Source organism: Camelus dromedarius, chromosome 9 (assembly GCF_036321535.1).
Source record: "Camelus dromedarius isolate mCamDro1 chromosome 9, mCamDro1.pat, whole genome shotgun sequence".
NCBI lineage: Eukaryota > Metazoa > Chordata > Mammalia > Artiodactyla > Camelidae > Camelus > Camelus dromedarius.
This window is the reverse complement of record NC_087444.1, coordinates 390,743-403,633: the sequence shown is the minus strand read 5'-3', so window position 1 is coordinate 403,633 and position 12,891 is coordinate 390,743. Positions and strand designations below refer to the sequence as shown.

Sequence of the window (12,891 nt, the reverse complement as noted above, 5' to 3'; positions counted from 1 at the left end):
ACTTTAGGAATAAAAGATTATTTTTCCTTCTTTCCCCTCTAAGTATCTGTCCAAACCAGGAGCATGGGAGTCTTTGGAGAGCCAGTCTGCCCAGCCTACATCGTCCCCCTCCCCCCCTCCCTCCTTCCCTCTCTTCCTTCTACGTAGGAAGTAGAGTATATAGAACATAATTTAATCTGTTTTCGTTGATAATGAAAATCCTTCTGAAATTTCAGATTCACTGCTAAGAATTATTTTCACTGGATAGAATGACAAATGTTGATGTAGGAAGTCTGCAGACTAGTCAGAATCGGAGAATTTTCAGAAACATTTAGAACTGGCCTGAAAGTTCGTTGTGAGCTTGTCCCAGTTTAGAGTCACTTTTGGGGGATTTCCCATTTTCCCCTGCGAATCAAAGGCGGAAGAATGTCTGATTAGCTGAAGCTTCCGGTTCTCTGTCTCTGGTTGAAACTTCCCTTGCCGCCCTCTTCTTTTTCAGACGCACCTGGGCTGAAGTGTTAGGGAGACCCTAACAAGGGGAAATCCCTTCTGTCTAGTTAAACCATCCACGTACCTGGCTGCAAGACCATCTTCCTGCTCGCTGCTACCTCTGGGCGAAAACACTTTATCCTGATCAACAAAAGCCCTCCTGCCGCTGCCCACAGCAGGGAAGAGCTTCCGGAAGGGACGCCAAAGTCACTTCGCCTCTCCAAACGCTCTGCTGGCCACAAGCCTGGACTGGCACATGTCTGCCACCACTTTAATTATTTTGTCTAGCACAGCAGACGTGTGGCAATTACATACTTTCAAATTTCTATCACAGCTGAACTCTTCCCACATAATTAACAATCTCAACTTAAAAAAATCCTTTTCTGTTGTAAATGTCATATATTTTCATTGTAGAAAATTACAAAATACAGAGGAACATAAAGAAAAAAACCAGATAACCCCTAATCACACTATTAAGTGACAGTGTTAACACTTTGGCGAACAGCCCTCAAGTATCTTTTCTATGTATACATTTTTTATATTCAACTTAAATTTTACATTTTAATAGGGATTTGGTATTTTTCCAGCAAAAAATATATCACACATTTCCCCCATGCAGGTGTTTGTGCACAACGTGACAATTAATGGCTATGTATTGTTCAGTTGTGTAGATGTATCATAATTTAGTAAATAAATCTATGGGGAACCATAGTTAGGTGGGGTTTTTTTGACAGTTTTTTCACTCATATGTAATACAGACATAGACAGCTTTGTACATAAATCTTCGGAAAAATCCCCAATTACTTCCTTATGGCACATTTCCAGACATGGAATAGCTGGCTGACAGGCCTTAAACATTTTCAAGTCTTTTACCAAAATACTGCCAAACTGGCTTCCAGAAAAAATGTACGAATTTGTTTTCCTAAGATGGTAAGGTGAGCAGTTGTTTATCTACATCCTCAACAATATACTGCCTTCAAAACAAAATGGTACTAATTTGGTTGTTGAAAAATGGGAATCTCATTTTCACTGAAGCTTTTCTGGATGCCAGGGAGGTGGAACACAGGCTTACGCGTTTAACTGGCCACTTGCATGCGAGCCCTAGGGAATGGCTTACTAACGCCATCTCCTCAGTTCCCACACTGCGACGGCCGTCTTTACTTACTGGCTTGTAAGTGAGCTAATTGTTAGGTAGTTTCCACTGTCATATCATTTCCAAAGATGAATTTTACAGCAGTTTGTTTTATACGCTTCTTTTTTGTCACCTTCCCTAAGAAGATCGTGGAAAGTGAATACACGTTAAAAACTGGCCAGATTACCTTGCTTCCAAACGTGTAAGGAGTGTTTCTCCTAAGTCTACCCATGTAATTACTCTGTTTTGAAATTTTGCAGTGACTCCTTTTCATCTTCATGAAATGAAATTTATTAGAAGAAAAACGACATCCAGGATCCAGTGGCAGTTCTCCCCCAAGCCATGCTGCTCGGTACCCGCTGGACCTTACGTCGAGCGTTCTCGTCACACACAGAAGGGGGTAATAAGTACAGGACAGGAGGAAGCTTCAGGAGGTGATGGATGTATTCATGGCACAGGTTGTGGTGTGGCTTCACAGGTGTATGCTTACCTCTAAACTTCCCAAGTTGTGTACGTCAATTATGCACGGCTGCTCGTATGTGAGCCAGACCTCAACACAGTAGCTGAAAAAATACAGTGGCCGCCAGCCACACGTGGCTATCTAAATTTGAAAAATGAAATAGAATTAAAATTTCAGTTCCTCAGTTGCTCAACAGTCACACGTAGTGTGCAGGTACCTTTCTGGACAGCCCAGATATGGGACTTTTCCATCATCGCAGATGGTTCTGAAAGCCACTGATCCACAGATTTTGCTTTTTCCAGTCTCCAAATCTGCTCCTTTCTGTATCTCCTAGCCTCTGCTTAGAATGCCCTCCTCCTTTTCTTTGGCTCATTCCAACATCTCCTTCGGCATATAGCTCAGATATTACCTACTCTGGAGAAGTGTCCCCTGACCACTCATGTCCCCCAGCCTGGACTGCAAGCCCTCCTGTGGCCCATTAGAGCCCTGGGCATAGAATGCCCATCAAAGTCAACCGCAGGTATCGATTCTCTGGTCCCTGTCCCTTTCCAGCTCACCAAGGGGAGAGTACGTCTTCAACTGCTGATCACCTAGGACCCAGCTTAGTTTCTGAAAAGTGGACAAAACTTAGTGTATATTGAATCAACGGTCCATCTACCGTTTGCCTCACCCTCTGCAAATGTGTTTATTCTTAAAAATTCTCAAGAACTAAAAAGTATGCCAAAAGAAGTATTTAAAGAACAATATATTTATTAGGAAGAGTACAATTGTGAACTTCAATACAGGCATGACACACATGGGCACGCTTTATAAGCTGCCCCATAAAAGACAGTTATAGCAGCAAAACTATAAACTTTCTCTTTATAGAGTTATAGACATGTTGCCTTTGCACTTCAACAGGTGTTCATCATTGGAATAATTACAACCATCCCTGCTTAGTAGTTCTCCCCCAAAATAAAAAGCTTCCCAGTTACCTTTAGTCTCCCAGAGTCTCTGGGGTCTCGTCTCCTGCTCCTTCTAAAGTGACAGCAAACTGGGGGGAGGGATAAAGGAAGAATCTGGGATTAACACATATACGTTACTATGTATAAAATAAACAAGGTTCCACTCTATAACACAGAGAACTATATTCAGTACCTTGTAATAACCTATAACGAAAAAGAATATGAAAAAGAACATATATGTGTATAACTGAATCACTTTGCTATACACCTGAAATGTTGTAAATCAACTATACTTCAATTTAAAAAATAAATAAAAATTTAAAAAAATAAAGTGACAACATACTGCTTGAGAAGGTGCATTTGTAAGCACCAGGCTCAGGGTACTTTTTCCGTTTTAAATTAGAAAAAAATCACAGTTAACATGTATTTCTTAGAGGAAAAAATTAAAATACAGATACTTATTTTTAAAAAAAGGAGAATCACTCATAATCCCCCTCCAGATGACACCCTCTGCTTGCATTTGACACAAAACTTCCCCCGATTTTTCTCTACAAAGAGATAAATATATTTTCTTGTTTCTTGCAAAAGTGAGATCGCACTGTGCTTGGTTTTCAATTTTTTTCAATGAACTCATGATAAATTTACATGAGATAGTCAACACTTTGTTATAAAATAGGCTTTGTGTTGACAAAAAGTTTATTTATCAATAAATATGTCCGCAACATTACTTTAAATGTTTATTATTTGAAGATAGCACTTTCCATCTTTGGAAGCTTAGATGAGCCCGTCTTTCCCGCTTCTGTCAACAGCGCCGAGAAGGCGCTCCCGACCAAGCGTGTCCCGGGATCTGCAGGTCTGCATGCGTCCTCCTCCGAGGCAGAAGCAAGGAACGGTTTTCGGGGCTTCAGAGGGTGGCGGGGAGCGGTGGCTGCACACCCGCCCAGGCCGGCCCAGGAGCAACGCAGCCAAACGAGCAGGGCAGAGGGTTACTCTGAAGTCAGCAGGCCGCGGTCGGGGCGAAGCTTACCTGCTAGCGCTCCTTCGGGAGGCGCCACGGCCGCGCTGTGAACGAGGGGAAGGAAGGGCGAGGCCGGGGAGGAGGAAGGCGAGCTGTCAGCCGTCGACGCGGGACAGCTCCCACAGCGCACGCCAGGCAGCTGAGAGCAGCAGTGACGCACCGCAGGGAGGACGGCGGCTCCCCTTCCTCCCTTTGGCTTGAATCCCCCCACTTCCGGGCTGGCGCTCCTGGCCCCTCGGGCCTGGCTGTGGGCGTGGCCACGCAGGGGGCGGGGCTTCCTCTGGGTCTGAAGCGGTGGGAGCAGCGAGGGAGTCCCCGTCTCCTCAAGGCCAACATGGGTGATGGGGCGCTCACGCTGGGGCAGGCTCACGGAGGCCTGCCGGGCGCTGAGCCGCACCCTGAGGGAGGCAGGCAATGCAAACACACTAAGAAGTGGTGAGGCGGGAAGCCCCATAAAAAGACCGGCAGGACCCCTAGGCAGGGCCGCTCCTCCTCCCAGCACCATCCGGTTCCCAGGTCCAGAGCCTCTATCTCACTTTTTGCCTCTAAAGCGGCTAACTTACACCTAGAATTCTATTGGTTCCCTGAGCTTACTTCTGATTGGTTATTTCCTTCACTCCTGATTGGGTACTACTCTCACTTCTGATTGGTCCACCTCCCTAGCTTCTGATTGGCTCATTTGTAGTACTTCATTTGCATGGCACTCACTCCTGATTGGTCTATTTCTACAACACTTGTTCCTGGTTGGTCAACTTCTGTTGTACTTTATTTGCATATGATGTTGCGAAGTATAAAACTGACAGCCTATAAAAGGCCTGTGTAAAGCTGCAGACACGGTCCAGAGGTTGGAGTGTTAACTTTTTTGGGTCTGTTGGTGTAATAAACCTGAGTTCTGCTACTTTCCGAGAGCTGCTTGGTTTCTCGCCCGAATCCAGGTTGCTGTCCCAACTGAGCTGTCACACGGGACTGTGTAACACATTTTTCCGCAACAGTGGTACCAGCAGAGGAGGGGTACAGCCTCTAGATTTTCAACCTACAGTTTCTCCACTAGGCTCATCAAAGCCCTTGGTTTTGAGAGAAGAGTCAGTGCAGAGTGCGTCCACGGGAAACACCAAGCCTGGTTCTCCCCAGGAGGCAGGACAGAACGCAGCCTGTAAGGAATGGGAAAAGGAAATTAAGTTCTGTGGGCAGGAGAGCTCCACCTTTCCTCTGGGGACAGAAAAAGAGCAAGAGGTCAGGCGAGGACACTTGGCTGTGTCCAGCCACGTCCTCCTCCGCATCTCCTGGTCTGGACCACCCCGCCCCCGTGACTCAAGCAGGCAGCTGGGCTCAGCTGGGAGCGGGCTTCGGAGAGGGCAAGCGGTTGCAAACTGCATCCTGCTGTGTGTGTGAGAGCAGTGGCACCTCCAAATGAGCACCCCACAGCCACAGGGGGCGGGGCCAGAAGGGGGAGGTCTTGCCCGGAGAACGACACTCAGAGTTCAGCTTGAGTCATTTCCTTCATGACTTTCCAGACTCTTCAACAGAGGGAATTTCCGACAATGAAGTGGTCTATTTAAAATTTGGCAGCAAAGCAAAGGGAAAACTCGGGTGTGAAGGAAGAGGAAGAGGCAGGGACAAAGAATGAGTCTGCTGGGCGATTTCCCTGAGGTCCCGACGCCAAGGACAAGTTAAAGCAGCACTGCAATGCTTATGAGTTGCGTTACGCACGGCCAGGTTTGCTCTGGGCATCGTCAGCCTGCCCACGCTTGGCTTCACTGTGCAGTCTTCGGTTTTCTTCAAGACCAGATGGTAGTTTTTTTCTTTTTACAAGGATTTGAAAACAGAGGAAGTTTTCATGTAGCCTCTGTAAGGTTACCAGGCTTGGACGTAACTAAGGACAGACTTAAATTCCTGCCTCTTCCCGCTGCCGAAGGATGTGCTCCAGAGCTTTGTGGTGCTGGGGGCAGGTCCAGGGCACCCTCAAGCCTGGTCTGCCCATCCTTGCCTCCCATCAGTTTCAAGGGCTCTTGGTCCTTCCCTGTCCCTAAGTCCTCTAATGACTTCGTGGATCTCTCAACCTCTGTGTCCATTCAAAACGCTCTTTCCCCACAGGGCTCTCAATGCTGCCGCAGGGTCGCCGTCATCAGGACTCAGCTCAGGCTCCCCTCCCGAAACCCCTCCCATCGCAGGTGGATCTGGCCACGTCCTCCCTGTGCTCATGCGCAGTGGGAGCAGACTTCCGGGTGAGCTCCTGGGAGACTCTGTAGCTACTGGACACATGGCTGTCTTTTCCTGTCAGTTTATGAGCTATTTAAACACAGGAGTCATATTCATTTTTGATCCTTCAGCACCTAGAATGTGCTCAGAGAACGCTGGTTGGTGAAGACAGCGCCTGTGTGACCAGAGTGGTCCAGCTGGTCTTGTGGATCAGAGGGCTGACCATTCCACGCCGCTTTATCTAAAGGACTTGAGCGTCCCTGGGTTCCAGTATGTGTGGGGGCGTCGCGGAGTCGTGACAGGGAGATCAAATGGCACCGGCATTGCCGAGAGTTCTCTGATGGAGCTCGGAGGCCACTGAGGAAGGGTCAACTTACGCACATCTCGCCCAGACGGACTCTGACCTTTGGACCACTGACCGTCTCAACACAGGCATCCAGCACAACTGGCAGAAGTTCACGACGCTAACCCGACCCTCACCCTGAAACAGCTGGTGGCAGCCTCAGGGACGAACCCCCCTGTCCTCACGTCACAGTGCAGACTCAGCTTCTGCCTTTGTAAGCCTCGAACGCTTTCTTTTCCCTGGGACACTCTGGCTTTATCTGAACCTGTGTCCCCGAAATGCAGTTCTTAAGACCCCAAATAAACTCTTCTCTTACTTTTAGCCGTTTGAGTTTTCCGGTCCACAGAACCGACCCCCGCAGATGCTGAGGAACGGCTAGCCGTGTTTACACGCCGGCTGCACCGCTCACCGTGCGCCCAAGGCAGCTGCTTCCCTGTGGCCCTCCTGGGATGCGCCAGCTCCTTAAGGGCAAAGGGACCAGCCTACTGCCTTTAAGGCAAAGCCTAGCATATTCCAGGTGTTAAATGAGTGTTGACTTTAGTAAAATGTGCGGTTTTGTAGGCTACTTTTTACATTATCCAGAGCTCAGCCTAGAGTCATCATGATACTAGCAAATTTCTTCAGTGCAAGCACTGAGCACATCTTACACGTCACACAGCTCATCATCACAGCAGCCCTTCAGGTGGGTTCCCCCACACCCCTTTTACAACGAGGAGACTATGACCCAAGGAGCTAAGTGATTTGCCTCGATGCACACATCCAGACGGTGGCAGCGGGGAGATGTAAACCCTGGTTTGAATTCAGAGGCTCTGAGGCAGCCAGCTTTTTTGGCTCTAGCCCCTCCCTCGTATCCCAATTACCTTTCAGTGTCTGAACTTCTAAGAAAAGGGAACAAGTCATCCTTCCCGAACTCCATCCACCTCTCCTCACAGCCCCCACTGACTGCTCCACATGAAGGAGTGAGGATTACTTTTGCAGACTTGGCATTTTCAGAGGGACAAAGAAAGGGGGAATTTTGAAGACAGGAGGAATAGTCAGAGAGGGGCAGGTCACAGCCACAACTTGTAACAAACAGGCTGATAAAAGAACGTAACAGCAGACATCAGACCTCCTCTTACGGGATGGACGTGTGCTGAGAAAACCTAGATAAACTGCCCAGAGTGATGGGGCTCAGCAGGAGAATGTAGATAGCTGGAGAAAGCTAACCTGCCCGGCAACGGGAGTGAAGGATTTGAGATTAGAGCTGCGTGCTGAGCAGAGACTGGGGACAGGGAGGACGGGGCGGGAGAGAGGAGGAGGCTGAGTAATGTCACAGACAGGCTGGGGGGCTTCTGCAGACCTGGGGCCCTGAAGCTGGTGTGGGTCTTGTGAAGGCTCTGCCTCTCCCAAACCTTCATTGACGTCCCTGAGATGTACCAAAGCCTGGTGTGCGTGCTGGGGGGAGGGCAGGCTCGTCTCTCAGGTGTGTGCACAGGAGCACGGAGACCCCTGGAATGACTGGTGGGAAGATGCAGCAGGCCGGAGGGAGAACCCAGACCTTCGTGCAGCGTCGCCCAGACAGTTCGCACCAGCTGTGGCAGGGCAGGCCGCCCCACTGCGAGTCACTGGTTTAAGCTGTCAGTTGGAGGACATCTCCGGGACTTTTCTGGCCTCTTTGCTCGTGAGTAATTGTTTCCTAGAAAACGCTTCCAACCCCCAAACATTCCTCTTGAGCTAGAAGGACAGGGCCCAACGGAGCAGGCTGCCGTGAGCGGGGTCGGGGCTTCGGAGACCTGCCTGGCCTCCGGGCTCTGGGAGCGTGTGTCCAGCGGGGAGCTGGGGCACCGGGCAGACGCCTAGCCCGGAAAGGAGCAGGTGCTGAGGCCCCGAGCTGAGCACGTCTGCGCCTTTCACCACGGATGCTGGCGAGACTCTCTCTTGCTGCTCTGTGTGAGCCGCAGGCCGGGGCTGTGGGTGTGCGCGTGCTCCTCCGAGCAGCGCAGGAGGCTTTGGCTGCCACTGGGAGGAACGTGAGAGCCAAGCAAAATTTCTGAAGGCCCTTTGTTCACACCCTGTCAAAACGTGGATGATTTTTAAGATATGGGTCAATAAAATGAAATGATGACTTTCTTCCAGTTATTTCATAATAGAAGTTCAGCCAAGGCTCTCCCAGCTTGCCCAAAAAAATTAGAAACAGAACAGGAGTGAAGGAAATAATAGCTTTCTCTCTTTTTTTTTTTTTTTTTTTACACTAATCACCAGATATGCGGAAAGACTGAAACTTTGAGTGTTACTTGGCCTGTGTGGATCCTGTATTTCTCACCTGCAGTCACCAGTGAACATCAGAGAGTTAGGAAAGGCTGCTGCCCAGCGGTTGAAGAGGACGGAGTGGACAACGTGACAGGTTATGTTTTTCACAGACGCCTCAGCAGTGCCTCCTGTTCCACACGTGCGCCTTACGTGTGACCCTGATGCTCCTCCCTGAAAGATCTGACCCTAAACTGGGCGAGAGTTACAACTACGTCAACCAACAGAGCACGGCAGAAGCAGCGTCACAGAAGCGGGGCCCTGGAAGGTGGCAGAGTGTGTCCTTCCTGCTGGAGCAGACGCTTTAGAGCCGAGCTGTCGTCTAGGATCTCTGGCTGCCCTGGAGCTGCCGTCCTCTGAGGCAGCCCAGGTGGTATGGGGAGGCCCAGCCGAGGTTCCAGCCAATGGCCGAAATCCGACGCCAGACGTGGGAGTGAAGATGCCTCCAGGTGATTCTAGCTCCCAGCCATCGACTCTTCCCAACTGAGGTCCCAGACATGGTGGAGCAGAGAGAAGCTGCCTTTGCTATGCCCTGTCCAAGTTCCTTATCCACAGAATCTAGGAGTGTAATAAAGTAGTTGTTTTTCCCTGCTAAGTTTGGGGGTGGTTTGTTACGTTGCCATAGGAACTGGAACAGACGTGAAACCGGGAGCCCCATCCTGTCCTCCTGAGACCCTCTGTGGGAGGAAGCTTCCTGGAACACTATTTGAAAGCGTCAGGACTAAGCAGCCTTCAACAGCTCCAGATTCTCTGTTTCTAGGAGACCTGGAGTGTAATAGCTTCATCAGGAAAGAGCACCACCTTGCCCAGCATTAAGGATTGAACAGCATTCTACCACAAGATGACGTCCTAACCTGGTGCCTGCGCATGTGGCCTTATTTGGATATAGGGTCTTCGCAGATTTTCAAAGTAAGATGAGGGCACTTGGGTGGGTCCCGATCCAATATGATTCTTATAAAAAGGGGACACTTGGACACAGACAAACACAGGCAGAACGTCATATGAAGGTGAAGGCAGAGATCTGGTGTGGCTGCAAGCCAAGGATTGCCAGCAGACCAGCAAAGACAGGGCAGAGGCGTGGGACAGGCCCTCCCGCACGGCCCTCCAAGGGAGCCGGGCCTGCTGCTGACACCTTGGTCTAGAACTGTGGGACGGCACTGTGTTCACGTAGGCCACCCAGGGTGTGGGAGTCTGTTACGGAGGCGCTAAGGAAATAGCACATCTCAGAACCAGTCGGAACAGGGGTGACGGCCCTCCTGGCTCCAAGATCCTCAATTAGGAGAGTGAGGCCTCTTGATTGACTCAGCAGTATTTTTCAGCACCCATCTCATCTAAACCACAATGGGAAGCACTTCAGAAAAATCTGAAGATAAATTAAGTCTTGGTTTCTGCAGTCACTGGAACTCCAGTAGGCGGCAAGTCCTAAAATAACCGTAGTAAAAGTGAGAAGTGACTGGGTGATGCGGCAGGTGGAAAGTGTTAAGAGAAATTCTAAAAAAGTCTTAAAGCTCTTTCAAAAGTCTCAGGGGCCTTAGAGTAAGCAGAGCTAAAATCAGACGCGGGTGGCCAGAAGGCAGACAGAAGGGGTGTGTCTACGAGCATTTAACTCTCCTCGGGTCTCTGTCCAGTCAAAGGACTCAGGTAAAGTGCAGCTCCTTTATTGTCAGGCCTATTTAAAGCATTTGCAGAGTTACTTTTGCGTAACGTTTGTTTCCTCCCCGCACATGTAAGAAAAAACATGTGTGAGTCTGAACATTTTAAAACAGCCTGCAATGCGACTTCTGTGTTACGACTGTTTACCATGATACAGTCAGTGCTGTTAAGAATGCCATTTGCTGTAAGGTTTTGGAGTCAACTTTCAGGCATTTTTTTGGATGCAGGTTCTTGATCAGATCTGTAATCAAAGCACTCAGTATCGCTAGCAGTTTCTTTTTAAAATTTACTTATGCATTTTATTTATTTTATTATATCAGTTTCTGAGTTAGGAAAAGCGAATTGAAAATAATGGTCCAGCTGGTTGGCCGTACTTTTGATCTGATTGTTTTAACATTGTTGTTGGTAGAATTGAAGGGGAACAAATCAGCCCGAATTTTAGAAAGTGTACTGAGCACCCTTTATCAGGAGGCTCCCGGTTAAGCAAGGCAACCCCCCACCCCCCCCAACAAACAGAAGTCTGATGTGATTTAATCAGGTGCTTAATCCCTCTGACATTTTCGTATTTCCCATTTGACACCAGTTCAGTTTCTTTGAGAGGTGGTCCGGACGTAACAAAACATTCTTGTGGCTAAATATTTAGATTGAGTAGTTTTGATTGAAGCTAACCTCTAGTTGTCGATCTCACAAGTGTGAACTCATTTTAAACACTTCCTCACTAAGGTAGCGGTGGGCACTGTCCTTTGTTTCCGGATGCGTGAGACTATTAACGCTGTTTGCCTGCTGGTGTGGTTCGGGCTCAGGATGTGGCTCCCGCGAAAGTCCAAGGGTCATGTCACCAGAGGCTAGGACCCAGGGGGAATTAAGAAAAAACCCTGAATAAATAGTAAGTCTTGAGAAAAGTCTTCCTTGCCATTCTAACAAGTGTCAGATTGATTTCTTCTTAAACAGCACTTAAGAGGTCGCTGGTGTGCACGGCCTCAGGTTTCTGTTGAGACTGGCTACGTCATAAAGTGCTCTTTATAAATAAATTTAAATCCCTAAGAAATGTAATTTATACATACAACTCAATAGGCATAAATGGAACACATTAATTCCCTCAGAAATTTGTGGGCATTTATTTCTCAAACTTACAAGGATTATCTTTTCATGTTTTTGCACTGGTTTTATTTACTCTTGGACTAAATCAGCCTGAACTGTTGAAAGCTGTCCAAATGTTACTTAGATCATGATTTTAGCAAAACTACTCCACATGGTCTCTATGAAATTACAATGGAATCGCAAGTATCTTGCAATTCAGATTGAAGAAATGTAATTTTTTCCAATATCAAAATCAGTGCTGAGAAGTTGGTTTTTTTCCTTAGAACTATGGAGGAGTTATAAATGCAAAAGTTACATGTTGCCTCTTGTGTATCCCTTTTCCCAAGATCTGTCTTACCTGAGACTGCTATTAAGAATGGAACTAAACACCTTTTTAATGGTGATATCTAGGTGTAACTTGAATTGAAATAAAATTAATTCTTAAAGATTAAAAGAAAAAAACTAAAGAGAAAGTCCAGACTAGACTTTACAACAGAAGAATCCCTGAATCAAAATAATCAGAATGGCCAGTCTGGTTCAGATGTTTGATAATAACGTCTTTGCCTACGTTTTTTATGCAGAATATCCAGACTCTGAAAGCACCCTATCACTTGTGGGATGCCTGTCATGTAAATGCTTATTTGCACTTTGCTTAAGAAATCTAAAGTATAACCTGCATTCAAAGCTTTACACACAGAAGTAATGCAGCTAAGGAACAGCTTTTCACTTTTCCCTACTCGGATATTTAGGGTGAAATTCAAACTGACATTGAGAATGCGCAGGCTTGTGCTGTGGCTAATTAAGTGCCCCACTGAGTCTAGAATTGTCTTCAGCGACTTCCCTCTTCGTGTGCTTCTCCAGCCAAATGTGAATGCTTGTCTTGTACCTTGCTGGCCAGCAACGTGAGTAACTGAATCAACTTACTTAATGTCAGTGTTTCTCTCACTGTTCTGTATCAGTGAAAGGACTGGAAGATGAGGCAGTGGAAGACGGCAGGGGACAGAGGCTTTTTCACATGTGCAAACTGCACTGAAATCACCAGATGTCCCTAAATCTGCTGCGCATCTCAGCTTTTGTCTCCAGAGTTTCCCCGGAGCGCTCTCACAATCCCGTCTGCTTTCTGATACACACAGCCACGTGGCCTTCTCACCACACTTGTAATCCTTCTTCAGCTCAGTAGTCCTTCTCCAAAGGACTCTCTGTTGATTATCAGTTGAATAACTGAGTCATAAATGGCTACAGGAAAAATATGTGAAGTGATAATTTAGCTTTGAAAGTTACCAATCACAATTCTCTATGCGTAAGTGG

At 47.6% G+C, this 12,891-nt stretch overlaps 1 long non-coding RNA gene across 1 annotated transcript; it reads right to left on the bottom strand.

Annotated features, from left to right (window-relative positions):
- Positions 1-189: 189 nt before the first annotated feature.
- Positions 190-4,841, bottom strand: LOC135321985 (uncharacterized). The gene is made up of 3 exons (XR_010382146.1): positions 4,032-4,841; positions 3,035-3,093; positions 190-2,201 (listed from the first exon to the last, which is right to left on the bottom strand). It is a non-coding gene; the product is annotated as an uncharacterized LOC135321985 (long non-coding RNA).
- Positions 4,842-12,891: the final 8,050 nt, after the last annotated feature.